General features: G+C 37.7%; 1 protein-coding gene across 2 annotated transcripts in view; it reads left to right on the top strand.

Annotated features, from left to right (window-relative positions):
• COL24A1 (collagen type XXIV alpha 1 chain) overlaps positions 1–19,164 on the top strand; it is a 380,233-nt gene that overhangs the window by 116,721 nt on the left and 244,348 nt on the right. The gene's annotated exons all lie outside the window — the stretch shown is intronic.

Raw genomic sequence — 19,164 nt, 5'->3', positions numbered from 1 at the left:
CTAATTCAGAATCATTGATACAGCAGTAAAGCTGAGAAAATGGATTTGACTTCAGAATAAATAAATCAGAGCAATAAACAGTGTCAAAGCAGTACACAGAATTTCTAGAAGTAACACTGTTTACTGAGGCTTTCTCCTTCTCTTTGTAAACCATTAAATCTACTTCTTACCCTGCATCTCTTCTTCAAGGTTGGCCGATTTCTTCAGCAAGACCTATTCTTTTTGTCTCATTTAAAAACACATTAGATATTGGTAATTCAAAAATCTAAAAAACTACATTGTACCTAGTTTTATTAATAAGGACATAGTAGGAGATAAAATACAGCGATATATTGATGTCAGCATTCTAGGAAGAAGGAAATTGTTTTGAGTAATTGAAGCAATTATTAACAGATAATTAAAATAGTAATTAAAATAGATAATTAAAATAGTATTTTAATTTAATTTAAAAAATTTAAATAGTAACACATTAATATAAGCTTATATCTTCTGTGAGCCTGTATGCTTTTAAGAATTTTTTCATGAAAACCTTCCTGGAAGGAATTCTATTTACCTGTCTTCCCATACTGAGGATATAGAACTTGATTTATCTTTTATTATCTTTAAAGATTGTTATTATTAACATGGGTTGTTGTATTGTAACTTTAGTTACAGTTGGGATATGCGCTAGGGAGGACTGTGTCACCGCCTAATTATCTGTATGGTTGGGATAATTTTCTTCTTTTTCCTAAAGCCAGGTTAAAGGATGCATGGGCCATGTTTTTACTTATGTGGTCTTCCAAAGATGTTTCTTTTTTCTCTGTTGCCTCTGAGCTTTTATGATTTGCATTCATCATTCAAAACATTGTCTCATTGTGTTTGATTTCTACACTGCTATTACAAGGTCCTGAGCTCCAGCCTTGTCAGACTGTGCCCATTCCTCCTACTCACCTGCATTAAGTGTTTTCATTGGGCCAAAGATGTAACCTGTATTTGTGTAATTGGTACAAGGTTGTTTGGGAAAAGGGGTCTAATCTAAAGATCATAAGTTTTTTTAATCATAAAAGTATAATGTGTTGGCAGTTATATACGAGGCAACATTTTATCCAACTCCTTCTCAACATTAGACTTTTGATAGAGTTGCAGGTCTAAGAATTTACAATAGTAAGTTTAATATTATATCAAACCTGAAAAGTTTCTACTTGCACAGTAGATAAATTTTCTCAGATAAGGGGTTTTATAGGTTGTGTTAAATTTAGACTTTATTTAGGCAGTGATCAAAGATTTTTAAGCAAGGGAATGAAATGATCAGACTTGTGTTTTCAACACATGTGTAGTAGTAAGAACAAAACCGTAAAAGAGGAGAGAGGTGACAAAACTAACTAAACACTATTTAGGAGGATAATGCAAGACTAGGCTATAAATGATGAGGGCCTGTTACAATTGAGAAGAAAAGATGGCTTCAAGAAATAATGAGGATACATAATTCACAGCACTTGAACCGCTCAGTTCAGTTCATTTAGTTTGTGTAAGAAGGGAATAAGAGGCCATCTTAACGTGTTTTTTGCTCTAAAAAGCAAGAAAGATCAAGAATAAATGAGTTGTGCATAGCACAAGTGTAGGGATTTGTTTCAGATGGAGGAAGAAGTTAAAAAAGGTGAAATAGGGTAGATTCTGTTTTCTTTGTAAGTAGGAGACAATCCCAAGAGTTAGAGGACTGTGGCCATGTGGAAAGGGCACAGTTGAGGAGCTCTGTGAAGAGTAAGTGGGGGAGTGACTAAAGACTTATAAAATAATTTCTGAGTGGTATTAAGAACTCAGCTGAGGAGACACATGGGTGGCATCTGCCTTTGGCTCAGGTCATGACCCCAGGGTCCTTGGATTGAGTCCTGCGTCTGGCTCCCTGCTCAGCAGGGAGCCTGCTTCTCGCTTTGCCTGCTGCTCCCCCTGCTTGTGCTTGCTCTCTCTGACAAATAAATAAATAAAATCTTAAAAAAAAAATGAACTCAGCTGAGATTGAAAAATCATCTTTTCTCAAAATACAGCCACAACACCCTGTACATTTTTTTGGAACCATGTTATAAATTTGAGTCTGAACTTCCTACTGGCCAAAACAGTGAAGCATGACCAGTAATACGAATATCTTCTCCCTTGTATAAAAAACAGAGTAATAGTTCAAAAGAAGTACAGCAGTTCATGGTGTTGTGTGATTTCCATCTTTCAGACTGATGTCAAAATGCTGAAGTACAATTCAGTAAAAGTAATTTTATTAGGAGCCAAAATGGTGACACCTAGGTTTATAGTTCTGTGATAGCTTTTGTTAATTATTGGGTGATAAAAGGTTCAAGTTGATATCTGAAAAATAACATTTTTGATTAATAATAACATTAATACTTCTGAATGATAGCAGCCTGAGTAACTTGAGATTACTTGGAGTTGTTTTTTTTAATTTTGAATGTTTTGGTATATATATATATATTTAATTTCGTCTTTTTTTAAATGGGTTATCAGTTGTCCCAGAACCATTTGTTAAAAAATTGGTCTTTGCTTTAGTCAATTTTAAAAGCCACCTCTACAAATACTAAATTTTCATGTTGCTTTGGTCTATGTCTGGATTTTGTTTTCTGTTCCACTTGAATGATTGTTCCTGCACGAATGTTACAATGTTTCAATGATAGAGAAATAACCCTGCTAGCCCTATGGATTTTCCCTCATATGTTACTGTCTTCTTTTGTCTTGATGCTTTAAAATTTTTTTCTTTATCACTATATTTTGCCAGTTTGATTACAGTGTCTTGATGTGGATCTATTTTGTTGATTTTGATGGGGGTTTTCCATGGCTTCTGGATCTGGATATCTGTTTCCTTCCCCAGATTATGGAAGTTTTCAGCTATTATTTCTTTAAATAAATTTTCTGCTCCCCTGTCTCTCCCTTCTTCTTCTGAGACTCCTGTGGTATGAATGTTTTTACATTTGAGGCTGTTACTGAGTTCCCTAACTCTATTCTTCTTTTGCATAATTCTTTTTTCTCTCTTTTGTTCAGCTTGATTACTTTCCATTACTCTTTTAGGTCATTAATTTGTTCCTCTGCTTCTTCCAGCCTGCTGTTAATTCCATCAAGCATGTTCCTCATTTCATTTATGGAGTCCTTTATCTCTGCTATACTATTCCTTACCTCTGTGTTAAGGGTCTCTCTCATGTCTTCTGCTCTTTTCTCAAGTCCAGTGAGGATTCTTATGATCATTACTTTAAATTCTCTATCAGGCATGTTACTTATATCCGTTTCACTTAAATCTCTGGCTGTGGCCTTGTCCTGTTCTTTCATTTGGGATAAATTTATCTGTCTTCTCATTATTTCTAAGTTTCTGTGCCTGTTTCTGTGTGTTAGGAAAGTCAACTACATCTGCTATTTTTGAGGGTAATGGCCTTATGAAGAAGAGGTTCTGTATTGCCCTGCTGTGTAGCATCCCCTGTTCTCCAGGGTCTGGCACTTTTGAGAGTGTCTCCAGAGTATGTGTGCTTTGCTGTTTTGTCCTAGCTGCCTTATGCATCAGGCCGGTCATTTGCAGAGGCTCTCTTTGTCTCTTGTGAGCAGTGTTTGGTCCTTGGCCTGAATGTGGCATGTTTTAACCAGGTATGCTCCAATCTGTTTGTGAAATGAGACCTGTTTCCACTGCCACTGGAACTGATGTTCTGCAAACCCTCACATTGGGAGACACACTGTGAGCAGGGGTTTGGGCTGATCTTAAAGGGGAGAGGCCCATTGGGACTGAGGGAAGCAGGACTGGGAGGGAAGCTCCACTGGAGCAGAGGGTGACAGGGCTTAGTATAAGCAAATTAGTTACGGAGTATTAGGCTGTGCTGGTTTCTTCAGGGCGCCCTGTGCTTATACTGAGGTGCAGGGCAGGGACATGGCCCCAGCCAGTTCATTTGTTCCCAGATGGGTCTTTCCATGAAAGCTGCCTCTTTGGGACATGCTCCAAGATGAGCAAATAACCTCCCCACTCTATGCCCCAGACACTCGTCAGATTGCTGTTTCCATGCTGTATGTCAACAGGTTGTTTGCCTGCCTTCTCTCCAGGGTCAGGGCAATGCCCTCTGAGGTCTCTCTCAGCCATACCCACTGACCTTTAAAACTCCAGGCTTTAAGCTCCGCTGGTTGCAAGAACTCACAAAATTTGCCCCTCTCACTTTCCAAGCCACTGCTATGGGGATTCATTTTCCCCTTGTGTTCTAGTCTCTCACCCTCTTCTACAATTGCAGCTCCCTCCCCAACACATCAGCCATAATCCCTTTTTTCCCAAACCACACTCTGCACTTTCTACTACCTTCTTTGATGTGGCCTCTTCTCTACCTTTAGTGTGTAGTTTGTTCTGCCAGTCTTCAGGTCAATTTCTGGGGTATTTAGGAGGATTCGATAGTTATCTAGTTCTATTTGTAGGACAAGGCGAGCCTAGGGTCCTCTTCCTCTGCCATCATCATCTCTCTTTCATATCATTTCTTTATCCATTCACCCATCAAATGGATTATTTTTAGATTGTTTCCATATCTTGCCTATTGTGAATTATGCTGCAATGAACATAAGGCTGCATACATCTTTTTAAGTTAGTGTGTTCTATTTCTTTAGATAAATACCCAGAAGTGGAATTGCTTGATCATATGGTAGTTCCATTTTTAATTTTTTTTTTGAGGAAACTTCATACGGTTTTCCATAATGGCTGAACCAATATTTACCAATACATATTAATATTTATTTGTACTTTTGCATCAATATTTATAAGTGGTGATCTATAATATTCAATCTTTTTTGTACTTCTTTTCAAGTTTAGGTATTACTGTTATACTTACTTCATGAAAATAATTAGGAAGTCTTCTTAATTTTTAGTGCTATGGAGTAATTTATGGAATATTGGGGCTATCTTATCTATGAGGCTTTGATGGAATTCCTCTCTAAAACCACCTGGAATTGATGCTTTTTTATGGGGCAGTTCCTTGACAAATTTTCTTACTGCATCTACAGAAATTAACCTTTTTAAGCTATCTCTAATGGGGTTAGTTTTTTAAATTGTCCTTAGGAAATTATCTGTTTCATCTGGATCTTCAAATTTACTTCCATACGTATCCACAAAATAGTCTCATGATTTTTAAATTGTTGTTTTAATGGTTATTGCCCACGTGCCATTTTCTCAAAAATTTTTTGAAATTTTTATTTATCATCTTCTGTTTTTCTTTTCTTTATGTAATTAGTTTCACCTTTTATCTTTAATATTTCTTGGAGATTCTTTTGGTTTATATTTTTTTTAGTTAGGAATTTAATTTTATTTATTTTCATTATTTTATTTTCATTTCTAAAACTATTAAGAACTATCACTGTCCCTCTGCTTACTACTTTAAATGTATCTCAAAGATTCTGGTATAAAGTATTTTTATTGCCATTGTATTTTAGAAGTTTTGTAATTTCAGTTATTTCCCTTTTTACCCAAGAGTTTTGTAAAAAGGAGTTTTAGAATTTCCAGGTGGGAGAGACTATTGGTTTTGGTTTTGTTAATAATTCCTACTTTTATCACATTGTTATCAGAGGATGTTGTTCTATTTTTTGGAACTTATCAATCTTTTCTTTTTCTGTTGTGATCATTTTTTGTGATTCAGTATACACTTGACTTTTCATTATACATTTCAATATACACTTGACAAGGAGGTATATTTTTATTTTTAAATGTGAAGTTTAATATATAGTATATAGTGACTTGTTCTTCTTTATTATGTTGTTTAGGTTTTGCTATATCTTCATTTATTTTTGGTCTAATTGATCTATGTAAATGGTATGTACTATGGGTGCTGCTGATCTAATTACTTTTGGGGTCACAACTGGTACTTGTCATTCCCTCCTTTACTATCCATTTTAAATTCTTTTCACCTTCAGCTATCACCTCAGTGGGTCTTGGTGGCTTACCTGGTGGTATGACCTTAACCTTCATTACTAAGAATATGAACGCTTGATAGGAGTTCTAAAACGTGTCCAGTGTATCACGTGAGTTCCACATGTATCCCTTCCTGCCCTTTTTTGTAAGGAAGTCTTGCCAATTTTCATTTTTCAGGGTCAGTTTTTGTTTGCTCAGACCTCATCATAAAAAGTCCACAGTGCCCTGTTGACAGCCCTCAGTTTAGTTTAGTGGGATGTTTGTTGTGTCTCCTGTCAAGAGAGAGATCCTTTGGGTAACAGGATATCTAGCCCTGAAGAGTCCAAGGTTGTGGGGAAAGAAAGTACAAAATATAGTGCATCATTGGGAGTGATGGTAAATAGGACCACATCCACTTCTATTCTTTGGTTTCCAGAGTCATGCATCCTTCCTATTAGAGACAAAAGCACCATATACAGGTCTCTGACTTAAAAAAATACATTATATCGCAATGGGTGGTACTCCCTTCATATTGTTTTCTTTAAGCTGGCACTTCAATTATAACTTTAGAAGGCAGTTCCAAAGTATTTTAAGGCTGACTACCTCTAAATAGTGCAGAATGGGTGAAGGCCAATGAATCATATCAGGGGTCCACTCTTGTAGCTTTGCTGTAGAGAGGGTATCTTCTTCAAATGCTATATTCTGTGAGGTTCCATGCCTGTGGATCAGGCATTCTGTAATTTTCTAGATAGTGGTGCTAGTTGGAACTTTAAAGGAAGGAAAGGTAAACTCATAAAATATGTATCTGACTCTGTGAAGATGAACTTCTGAAACTTCCAAATTTGAAGGGCCCCACATGAATGCAGACTATTTTTTAAATTTTCTTTTAATTATAAAGAAAAAGAGTTCATTTGCCAAACCAGTAATCACAATCTTTTTAATGCTGGCAGGGATCTCTGACATTCTCTCTACCCAATATGATTGGCAGTCATGTAGATGTGATTGTCTGATTGTCTGATCCTTAGAACCCAGAGGTCTACCTAACTATAGAAGTATCTCTTCCATTTAGGCTCTTCTTTAGAGAATCCAGTTCTAATTATTTCTTGTCAACAGATCTTTTTGAGATATCCCTTATATGCTCATCACTGAAAAAAAAATGCTGAGGTCAATTAGATTTGGTCTTGACTTCAAGGAACTTATATTCAAGAAATCAGTATTCAATTCCAACTATGTCAAAGCCTCCACCGTCTCTATTTGTCTTTTTTTCAGACATCAAAATTAATTAGGTTTGTTAAAATGAAAAATTAAAAATCAGTTAATTCTTTAAAAGTCTAGAATCAGGTTAGTCCTTAGAGAAAATTATAAAATAGCCAAATAACTTAATTCCTATGGCCACTGGTCTTCCTCTGTTCTTTCCCTTTTGAGCATGAGTTCTTGTCTATCTCCAACAAGCAGTGTCTCTTGTTTTTAAAGACCTGATAAATATATTGTACTCCAAGCAATAAATGGTTAGCAGAACAGCTAACTTCAAAAGAATCCCCTTTCAAGGATATTGATATTTATATCTTTTTTTTTAAAGATTTTATTCATTTATTTGACAGAGAGAGACAGCCAGAGAGAGAGGGAACACAAGCAGGGGGAATGGGAGAGGAAGAAGCAGACTCCCAGTGGAGGAGCCCCATGCGGGGCTCGATCCCACAATGCCAGGATCACGCCCTGAGCGGAAGGCAGACACTCAATGACTGAGCCACCCAGGCGCCCCTGATATTTACATCTTTTTTTTTTTTTTTAAGATTTTATTTATTTATTTGACAGCCAGCCAGCGAGAGAGGGAACACAGCAGGGGAGTGGGAGAGGAAGAAGCAGGCTCCCAGCGGAGGAGCCCGATGTGGGACTCGATCCTGGGACGCCGGGATCACGCCCTGAGCCGAAGGCAGACGCTTAAGGACTGCGCTACCCAGGCGCCCCCTGATATTTATATCTTAACACTAAACAGAAACCTGGAACTAATGCAATGCATCTTGAATTATAGAATTTAGGGTGTCATTTAGTTAGCAGGGAAAGATTTGTGGGTGATTAGAAACTTTTATGCTCCTCAAATTAATCATACCATATAAATTGTCATCTGTACTACCAGTAAGACAGGACAAGACGATATTTCTTTCTAGTACCTTCTAGTTCAGAAGCTCAGATCTTCATAAGAGTCAGTGAAAGCAAAGCACTCTGAAGGTTTTTGTTGTAAATGCTAAGTTATTTGCCACTGGCCCTGAAGAGACTGTTCATCATTAAAGATCATCTGAACAAATGTCACTTCAAACCACTTCGAAGTTTTTTTTCCCTTGCTTCATAACGTTTTACTTATTCTAGGCAAGTTACATTTGCTGTACCAGAGAAGTAAACATACCTGTGCATTTAGTTCTTTCCAGAGTTGTAAATATTAGAGATGTCCCAAGATAAAACATCAGGTGCTTGAAAGCATAAGATTAATTTTTTTTCCATGCTAGTTCTTTGCTTTTAACAAAAACATGGAAAATGCCATATAGGAATCTATTTCTTTAAGCAAAGTAAAATCAGTTTTGAGCGCTAAACCCATGCTTCCTCCCAGTTCTGGCAGCAAACCTCCTTCAAATTTGGTAGCAGGATAGTTAGAATGTTTGTTGATTCAGCTGTTAACCTCCCTGGACTACTGAGATTGCCAAATAGTTGAATTTTGGATGATGTTCTCGGTAAGTGGGACCAGTTGTTTGCTACAAAATGAGCTGAGACAACTAATCAGAGAGATACCAGAAGGGGCTAAGCAGTGGGTTCTCTTTTTCCACTAGGGTGGTCATCACTGTAGACAAATACCAAAGTTCATTTGAAGAGTCTGCTCCTATCAAGCAAAGGCATGCTTCTAAATGTCCTTTTTAGCACCTCAGTGGACTTAATTTGAATAAGCCAGCCTGCAGTCAGTTGAGTAGATCTTAGTCTAGATGGATCTACTTTACTTAAACCAGTTACTTTTAACAAAGAAGGATCACTTGAGTTTGGTTGAGTAATTTGATGTTTTTAGTTGTTACTCAAAAACTGGTGCTGAAAGAAAATGTGATTAAATCCATCAATAACAAATCATTTATTAAGGTCCTACTGTGTAAGAACTATGCCTGGTAAACACTATAGGATATATACAAAAATAATATATTGGCTATAATTTGGGGCAGTTTATAGTCTGGGAAAAAGAAGATACATACATATACTGTTAGATAATGGCAAAGGCATCATGTAAGAAATAAGTAGTTATTATAGTTCAGTGTTAGTAGAAAGAGATTAACATGAGATGGAAGGATTAGGGAAGGTTTCATGGAAAAGATGGATCTTGAATTAGATTGTTGATGAATAAATGGCAAGAAAAGGGGAAGGCATTCCAGGCAGGGTAAATCACATGAGCAGAGCCTGAACATCCAGGTAATATGCATAGTGGATTTATAGAACAGTGAATGAAACTGACTAGCTGATGCAGATTCCTTTTGTTGGTATAGAGTGATAGATAAGGTTATAAAACTAGGTACATGCCAAATTGCATAATACCTTTGATTCCAAATGATATCAAGACAGTATGTTCTTAGTGAAGCCTAATATTACAGTTCTTGTATCGTGAAAAATATGGAACCTGCCCCTTGATCTCCCAAATGAACCAGCCAGAGTTTTATTGATTTGCCTGGTTTCTGCCCATAGTGGTCACAAATTTCTGTCCTTTCATATTCAGTGTTTTAGTCAAGTCTGTTTCCATTAAAAATGACAAAACCTACCTCAAATAGTTGTAAGCAAAACTCAGGATTGGCTAATATAATCAGGAAGTCCAGCAGTACATATACCTAGAGGTTTGGCTGATGAGTATAATCAAGACACCATCCATCTCTTAGCCTTATTTATGTCTGTTGGCTTCATTTACAGGAACACGTTGTGGGAAAAGTGATCCTTAGCAATTCTAGGCTTATATTGTCCTCAGAGTTAGCAATCTTAGCAAAAAGAAACCATTCTTCTTTCCTTATAGCTCTAGCAAAAATTCTAAGGTGAATTCCAGCCAATCTGGCTGGATTACATGATCATCTTTAAATCAATCACAGTAATCATGAGATTGGAATACTGTAATTGGCAAGATTTGGGTCATTTACTCACCCCTGTAAATTGGGATTGGGACCAGAAGCACATAGACTGCAAATTAGGGAAGAGTAGTTTTTCAGAGATGGTGAGTAGACAAGAAGATGCTCTCTACATTTTATATCTTTGGTGCCCAGTATCTACATATACCACCTTCCCACTTATACAGTTGTGTTTTTGGTTTTTGGTTTTTTTTTTTTAATTAAAGAGCAGAGGGGAGGGGGAGACAGAAGGAGAGAGAGAATGCCAGGACTCAGTCTCATGGACCTGAGATCATGACCTGAGCCAAAACCAACAGTTGGATGCTTAACCACCTGAGCCACCAAGGCACCCTCCACACCTAAATAGTTTTTTAAATGCCCCTGGTAACATAGTACAGCCACCCACACAGCTGAAAATATGCTCTCCCTTCTCCAAAGGAAGATAACCCAATGTATTGATCAATTATTGCTTGTAGCTCCAAGGCCGGGTTCTTGGAGTAAAGTGCATTCTTTTCAGTGAGGCATAAATATAGGTCTGAATCTCAGACAATCAGTATGATTTTAGGAAGAAAACAAAAGAGCCACAATATTCATTCCATTTGGTGAAACAAGAGAATAGGAAACAAGGTAGAGTGGCTCAGGCCCATAGCTGTGCATTTAAAACAAAAGTAGGCAATGGATATGTTCCAGTTCCTCATAACAATATAAATCAACTTTTCAAATCGTCTAACTTCCCACTCCTTGCCACAAACTTACAGACACTGAAAAAGGGAGCATCTGAGATAAAGAGTCTCCAGAATATACATTGTATGGTATGAGGAAATATTTTGTTCTCTAGCCTATGTTCAATGCCAAGAACAATGCCCGATACATAGTAACATGTTGAATGAATAAATTGATATTCTTTAATTAAAGACACAAGAATTTTAAATGTCAAATATATAGACATGGAGTACCTAAAATGATACTTATCCAAAGGTAAGTATCAAATCATAGTCCTGTTACTACCTCCAAAACAATTTGAAATCTGAGCTTCTCTGATTTTTAACTAGAGATAAGTTTTCTAAGGGTCTTCAAATGGTTGCAAACTGTTGTCTACTAAAGAGCGGTGATTATCTAAAACACCCAGTACCAAGTGCCTTTTGTCTTACACTTTTATTGAGGTGTAATTGACATATAACAAACTACATATATTTAAATTGTGCAATTTGATAATTTTTGACGTATGTATAACTCATGAAACCATCACCAAAATCAAGATAGTGTGAATATATCCATCCACTCACAAAATTTCTGGGGCACCTGGGTGACTCCATTGGTTAAGTGTCTGACTCTTCATTTTGGCTCAGGTCATAATTTCAGGGTCCTGAGATTGAGCCCTGTCTGGGCTCCATGCTCAGCACAGAGTCTGCTTGAGATTCTCTCTCTCCTCTCCCTCCCCTCTCCCCTTCCCCCTGCTCTTGCACTCTCTTTTGCTCTCAAATAAATAAATAAAAGCTTTTTAAAAATCCCAAAATTTCTTTGTTCACTTTTGTAATTCTTCCTTTCTATCTCTCATGTTCCTCCCTACCCAAGTCTAACACTGATCTGCTTTTTGTCACTATAAGTTATCCAAATCTAAGGATCAGATAATGGTCAAAATAGTTTATCTTAAAATTAAAAGTTTAGTATAGCTTTGTGTGGATTTCGGTAAAATAAAAATGGACTTTGCAATTGATTTTGTAGAGTGACTTCAAGCATATTGATAAAATTATTTAAACAAAGCCTTATTAAACAAGTCATTCAGAGAATGTATATTGTGTTATAAGGAATTTTCATTGTCTTTATTGTTTCTGGATTTTCTCTGCTGAGTTTTTAGGTTGCTACATATTAATGGAATAAGGCTGTGCCATATTTACTACTCAAAAATAAAGAATCGCAAAAGGGAAAATACATGAATAGCAGTAATCATTTGCAAAGATTGCAAAGATTTTCAATGATATCATAATGAAAAAAAATCTGCTTTTGATGGCTTTTTAGTTCTAAAACAGCAAAGGAGAATGAAAGAAACCAGATACCTAGATGAATTCCTTATTTTGCCTTTATTTTTCCAGAGGCTCATATTTTCTGTTTGTGGTTTTCCCAGAAGACAGAACAGTTCCTTAATGTGCAGTTGCATGCTACCCTGTGCTAAAGTTTCGTTTCTATAGTTTCCTGGGAAAGTGAATTTATTTCTGCCTTGTCAAATTTTTTTTTTTTTGGCATTAACTTTTACATGGATAATTCTCACTCTGGAAAGGTCATTTTAATCCTTTTTTTTTTTTTTTTTTTTTTTTTTTTTTTTTTGCTTTCTAACTTGGACTCACCATATTACTGACATGGCATATACTTCCACAAATGCTAAAGAACAAAATCTTATTATTGTGTTTTGGATCCATGTCTCAAATGGAATTCTCCCCTTAGAGAACCTCTCTCCCCCTGACTGCATTCATTCTTGCTTGTGTATGTTACAATCCTATCTATAGAAGCTATACTACTTGGGTTTTTTTGGGTGGTGTTTTATCTCTTTGCTTGTTTTGACAAAGAATAACTTTGAAACTGCAAAACTGAAAATATAATTATTCAAACAATTCATTTTTAATTTGGTCATCAATTGAAGCCATCAAATCTTTATTGAATGTACTGTATCCAAGCACCAGTCTAGGCTTTGAACAATTTTGCCCTTTAGGAATCCATAACTTATGTGTTGCCCTAGCTTGAACTACTTATTACTTTTATCTTGTTTTAATATGACTGTTTTTATAAGAGATATATTCATTTCTACTTTGTTCAGACTTATAAACTACTTAAGATAAATTTAAGCCAACTGTATTGTGTTCTTGTATATCATCGATATAAAAATCAATGAAAACTTGAAAATTTCAAGAGTTAAGTGGCCTAAATGATGCTACTGTCTATAACAACATTTTATTTTATTTTGTATTCCTAGACAGCTTATTTTTTTAATTAGTATTTTTTTTAATTTAAATTTTAGGTAGTTAACATACAGTGTAATATTGGTTTCTGGAGTAGAATTCAGTGATTCATCACTTCCATACAATATCCAGTGCTCATCAAAAAAGCCCTCCTTAATACCCATCACCCATCTAGCCCATCCCCCACTCCCCTCCCCTCCAGCAACCCTGTTCTCTATCCTTAAGAGTTTCTTATGGTTTGTTTCCTCTCTCCTTTCTTTCCTTTTCCCCCTTCCCATATGCTCATCTGTTTTCTTTCTTAAATTCCACATATGAGTGAAATTGTATGGTATTTGTCTTTCTCTAGCTGATTTACTTCACTTACCATAATACCCTATAGCTCCATTCATGTCACTGCAAATAGCAAGATTTCATTCTTTCTGACTGCCATGTTTTGTTTATATATAAACAAAACACAAAACAAACTCAAAATGGATGAAAGAGACAGGAAACCATCAAAATGATAGAGAACAGCAATCTCCTAGACCTCCGCTATAGCAACTTCTTACTAGACACATCACCTCAGGCAAGGGAAACAAAAGCAAAAATGAACTATTAGGACTTTTCATCAAGATAAAAAGCGTCTGCACAGCAAAGGAAGCAATCAACAAAACTAAAAGGGCGCTTACAGAGTGGGAAAAGATATTTGCAAATGACATATCTGATAAAGGGTTAGTATCCAAACTCTACAAAGAACTTACCAAACTCAACACCAAATAACAAATAACCCAGTTAAGGGGTACCTGGGTGGCTCAGTTGTTAAGCATCTGCCTTTGGCTCAGGGCCTGATCCCAGGGTCCTGGGATGGAGCCCTGCATCGGGATCCCTGCTGGGAGCCTGCTTCTTCCTCTCCCACTCCCCCTGCTTCTGTTCCCCCCCTTGCTGGCTGTGTCTCTCTCTCTGTCAAATAAATAAATAAATAATATCTAAAAAAAAAAAAACCCCAAAAAACAAATAACCCAGTTAAGAAATGGGCAATATGGGGGGTTAAGATGGTGGAAGAGTAGGGGACCCGTTTTTCAGCTGGTCCCCTGAGTCGAGTTGGATAGGTACCAGACCAGCCTGAACATCCACGGAATCAGCCTGAGACGCAGGAAGATACATCTGGATCTCTACAAATGAACATCTCCAGCACTGAGTATTGAGGTACGAAGCAGGGAGCCGTGAAACCACGCACAGATATCGGAAGATAAACAGAAGGGGGAGGGAGCTGCCGCATTCGGGCACCGGGAAGCGGTAGCCACCTGCACAAGGGAGCAGGCAGACTCACAGACGGCACCCGCGAGAAAACAACTGAGACCGTGAGCGGGGAGCGCGCGCCACCAGACTCCTCATGGAACTCCAGTGTGCTCACTGGATCCGGACTGAGACTGGGAGCTCCGGGAGCTCTGGGAGAGCGTGGGGGCGGCTGGCAGCTGGCGGTGTTAGAAACATAAAGGACAGAGATGCGCTGGCCCTGGAAGTGAGGGCTGGGACACTAGCTGTGGGGCGCACATCCCGGGATGCTGCAGGGTTGAGCAGCACTAACAGAAACAGAGTTAAAGTGGCCAGATCATCAGTGGAGAACGGCCCGTGATCCCCTCTGTTCTGAGACAGAGGCTGAGATTTGGCCACTGCTGCTCTGTCTCTCAGAAAAGGCACAGCAAACCACCAGGGAAAGCCGCCAGTGAACAAAAGCCTAGAAACACTGGCTCACAGGGTGCCCAGCCCCATCCCCCCTCACAGGAGACACGGAGACCCTACTCAAACAGGATTGCCTGAGTATTGGCACGGCAGACACCTCCCCCAGAAGGCAGGCTGAAAAATCAAGAAGCCCACATCCCTAAGATCCCTATAAAACAAGGGTGCACGGCCTAGGTCCTGAACAATAATTTGGGCTCTGGACAACCCCGCAACCTCTCCTCATCAGAATGACGAGAAGGAGAAATCCCTCCCAGCAAAGAAAAGACAATGAGTCTGTGGCCTCTGCCACAGAACTAATGGATATAGATGTAACCAAATTATCAGAAATGGAATTCAGAGTAACAATGATCAAGATGATGTGTAGACTTGAAAAAAGTATTAATGAAAATATTAATGAGAATATAGAATCTCTAAGGGTGGAAATGAGAGTGAATCTGGCAGAAATTAAAAATTTTATGAGCCAAATGCAGTCAAAACTAGAGGCTCTGATGGCCAACGTAAATGAGGCAGAGGAACGTATTAGCGAATTGGAGGATGGGTTAGTAGAAGAAAAAGCGAAAATAGAAGCTGGACTTAAAAAAATCCACGCCCATGAATGTAGGTTACGGGAGATTACTGACTCAATGAAACGATCCAATGTCAGAATCATCGGCATCCCAGAGGGGATGGAGAAAAACAGAGGTCTAGAAGAGATATTTGAACAAATTGTTGCTGAAAACTTCCCTAATCTAGTGAGGGAAACAAACATTCACGTCCAAGAGGCAGAGAGGACCCCATCCAAGCTCAACCACGAAAAACCTACGCCACGTCACGTCATAGTGCAATTTGCAAATATTAGATCCAAGGATACAGTATTGAAAGTGGCCAGGGCAAAGAAATTTCTCACGTAAAGGCAAAGGTATCAGAATTACATCAGACCTGTCTACACAGACCTAGAATGTGAGAAAGGGGGGCATTTTTAAAGTTCTTTCAGAGAAAAACATGCAGCCAAGGATCCTTTATCCAGCAGGGCTGTCATTCAGAATTGATGGAGAAATAAAGACATTCCAGAATCGCCAGTCATTAACCAATTTCATAACCATGAAACCAGCCCTACAGGAGATACTAAGGGGGGTTCTATAAAGGTAAAAAGTCCCCAAGAATGATACAGAACAGAAAGTCACAACCGATACAAACAAAGACTTTAATGGCAACATGGCATCATTAAAATCATATCTCTCAATAANTGGGGGGGCATTTTTAAAGCTCTTTCAGAGAAAAACATGCAGCCAAGGATCCTTTATCCAGCAAAGCTGTCATTCAGAATTGATGGAGAAATAAAGACGTTCCAAAATCGCCAATCATTAACCAATTTCGTAACCACGAAACCAGCCCTACAGGAGATATTAAGGGGGGCTCTATAAAGGTAAAAAGGCCCCAAGAGTGATACAGAGCAGCAAGTCACAACCGATACAAAGACTTTAAAGAGAAATGGCATCATTAAAATCATATCTGTCAATAATCTCTATCAATCTAAATGGCTTAAACTCTCCCATAAAACGCCACAGGGTTGCAGATTGGATAAAAAGACATGACCCATCCATTTGCTGTCTACAAGAGACTCATTTTGAACCTAAAGGTACATTCAGACTGAAAGTAAAGGGATGGAATACCATCTTTCACACCTCAAAAGAAAGCTGGGGTAGCAATTCTCATATCAGACAGATTGGATTTTAAACTGAAGACTATAGTTAGAGACACAGAAGGGCACTATATTATTCTTAAAGGATGTATCCAACAAGTGGATATGACAATTATAAATATATATGCCCCCAACAGGGGAGCAGCAAGATACACAAGCCAACTCTTAACCAGAATAAAGAGACATATAGATAAAAATACATTAATAGTAGGGGACCTCAACACCCCACTATCAGAAATAGACAGAACACCCTGGCAAAAACTAAGCAAAGAATCAAAGGCTTTGAATGCCATACTCGATGAGTTGGACCTCATAGATATATATAGAACACTACACCCCAGAACCAAAGAATACTCATTCTATTCAAATGCCCATGGAACATTCTCAAGAATAGATCATGCTNCTCTCAACTGATATCAAAAGATTGAAATTATCCCATGCATATTCTCAGACCACAACGCTTTGAAAGTGGAACTCAACCACAAGGAAAAANAAACGTGGAAGAAACTCAAACACTTAGAGACTAAGAACCATCCTGCTCAGGAATGATTCGATAAACCAGGAAATCAAAAATCAATTTAAACAATTTATGGAGACCAACGAGAATGAATACACAACGGTCCAAAACCTATGGGATACTGCAAAGGCAGTCCTAAGGGGGAAATACATAGCCATCCAAGCCTCACTCAAAAGAATAGAAAAATCTAAAATGCAGTTTCTATATTCTCACCTCAAGAAACTGGAATGGCAACAGAGGGACAGGCCTAATCCACACATGAGGAAGCAGTTGACCAAATTAGAGCAGAAATCAATGAAATAGAAACCAGGAGTACAGTAGAGCAGATCAACAGAGCTAGAAGCTGGTTCTTTGAGAGAATCCATAAAATTGATAGACCACTGGCAAAACTTGTCCAAAAACAAAGAGAAAGGACTGAGATTATTAAAATTATGACTGAAAAGGGAGAGGTCACGACCAGCACCATTGAAATTGCTAAGGATTATTAAAACTTTTATCAACATCTATATGCCAATAAATTAAGCAATCTGGAAGAGATGGAGGCCTTCCTGGAAACCCATAAACTACCAAGACTGANTGACTACTAAGACTGAAACAGGAAGAAATTGATTTTTCAAACAGGCCAATTAATTATGAAGAGATTGAGTCAGGGATAAACAATCTTCCAAAAAATAAAACTCCAGGCCCGGATGGTTTTCCTGAGGAATTCTACCAAACATTCAAAGAAGAAATAATACCTATTCTCCTAAAGCTATTTCAAAAAATAGAAACAGAAGGAAAGCTACCAAACTCATTCTATGAGGCTAATATTACCTTGATCCCCAAACCAGGCAAAGACCCCCTCAAAAAGTAGAATTACAGACCAATTTCCCTAATGAATATGGACGCCAAAATCTTCAACAAGATCCTGGCAAATAGAATCCAACAGTACATTAAAAGGATTATCCATCATGACCAAGTGGGATTCATACCTGGGATGCAAGCATGGTTCAACACTCGCAAATCAATCAATGTGATACATCATATCAACAAGAAAAGACTCAAGAACCATATGATCCTCTCAATTGATGCAGAAAAAGCATTTGACAAAATACAGCATCCTTTCCTGATTAAAACCCTTCAGAGTGTAGGAATAGAGGGTACATTTCTCAATCTCATAAAAGCCATCTATGAAAAGCCTACTAGCAAATATTATTCTCAACGGGAAAAGCTGGAAGCCTTCCCCTTAAGATCAGGAACACGACAAGGATGCCCACTCTCGCCACTATTATTCAACATAGTACTAGAAGTCCTTGCAACAGCAATCAGAAGACAAAAAGGGATCAAAGGTATCCAAATCGGCAAAGAAGAAGTCAAACTGTCTCTCTTTGCAGATGACATGATACTCTATATGGAAAACCCAAAGGAATCCACTCCCAAACTATTAGAAGTTATAGAACAATTCAGTAAGGTGGCAGGATACAAAATCAATGCCCAGAAATCAGTTGCATTTCTATACACGAATAACGAGACTGAAGAAAGAGAAATTAGGGAATCCATCCCATTTACAATAACACCAAAAACCATACGTTACCTTGGAATTAACTTAACCAGAGACGTAAAGGACCTATATGCTAGAAACTATANCAACTTAACCAAAGATGTAAAGGACCTATATCCTAGAAACTATAGATCACTTTTGAAAGATATTGAGGAAGACATAAAAAGATGGAAAAATATTCCATGCTCATGGATTGGAAGAATTAACATAGTTAAAATGTCCATACTACCCAGAGCAATCTACACTTTCAATGCTATCCCGATCAAAATACCGAGGACATTTTTCAAAGAACTGGAACAAATAGTCCTTAAATTTGTATGGAAAAAAAACATTAAAAAAAAAAAAAGAAATGCCTACAAGTACTAATGAGCCATGTACATTGAAATCTTGATGTCTGGCAAAATAGAATGAAGTTCACCCAGGAACCAACTGGGATTGTCACACCAAGATGTGAATAATCGTTCTCACTTTGGTTTCATCTGCTACTAAATTTTGTCCCCATGAACCAATAGCTCTCTCTCTTTTTAAGGAGAATAAAAAATTCAGCATAAAAAAAAAGAAATGGGCAGAAGACATGAATAGACTTTTCCAAAAAAGATATCCAGATGGCTAACAGATGTGTGTGTGTGTATACATATATACACATATACGTATATATATATGTATACACACACACACACACACACGCACATATATACACCACATCTTCTTTATCCATTCATCAGTCAATGGTCATTTGGGCTCTCTCCAT

This window comes from Ailuropoda melanoleuca, chromosome 2 (genome assembly GCF_002007445.2).
Source record: "Ailuropoda melanoleuca isolate Jingjing chromosome 2, ASM200744v2, whole genome shotgun sequence".
NCBI lineage: Eukaryota > Metazoa > Chordata > Mammalia > Carnivora > Ursidae > Ailuropoda > Ailuropoda melanoleuca.
This window is presented reverse-complemented; position numbering and strand designations above follow the sequence as displayed.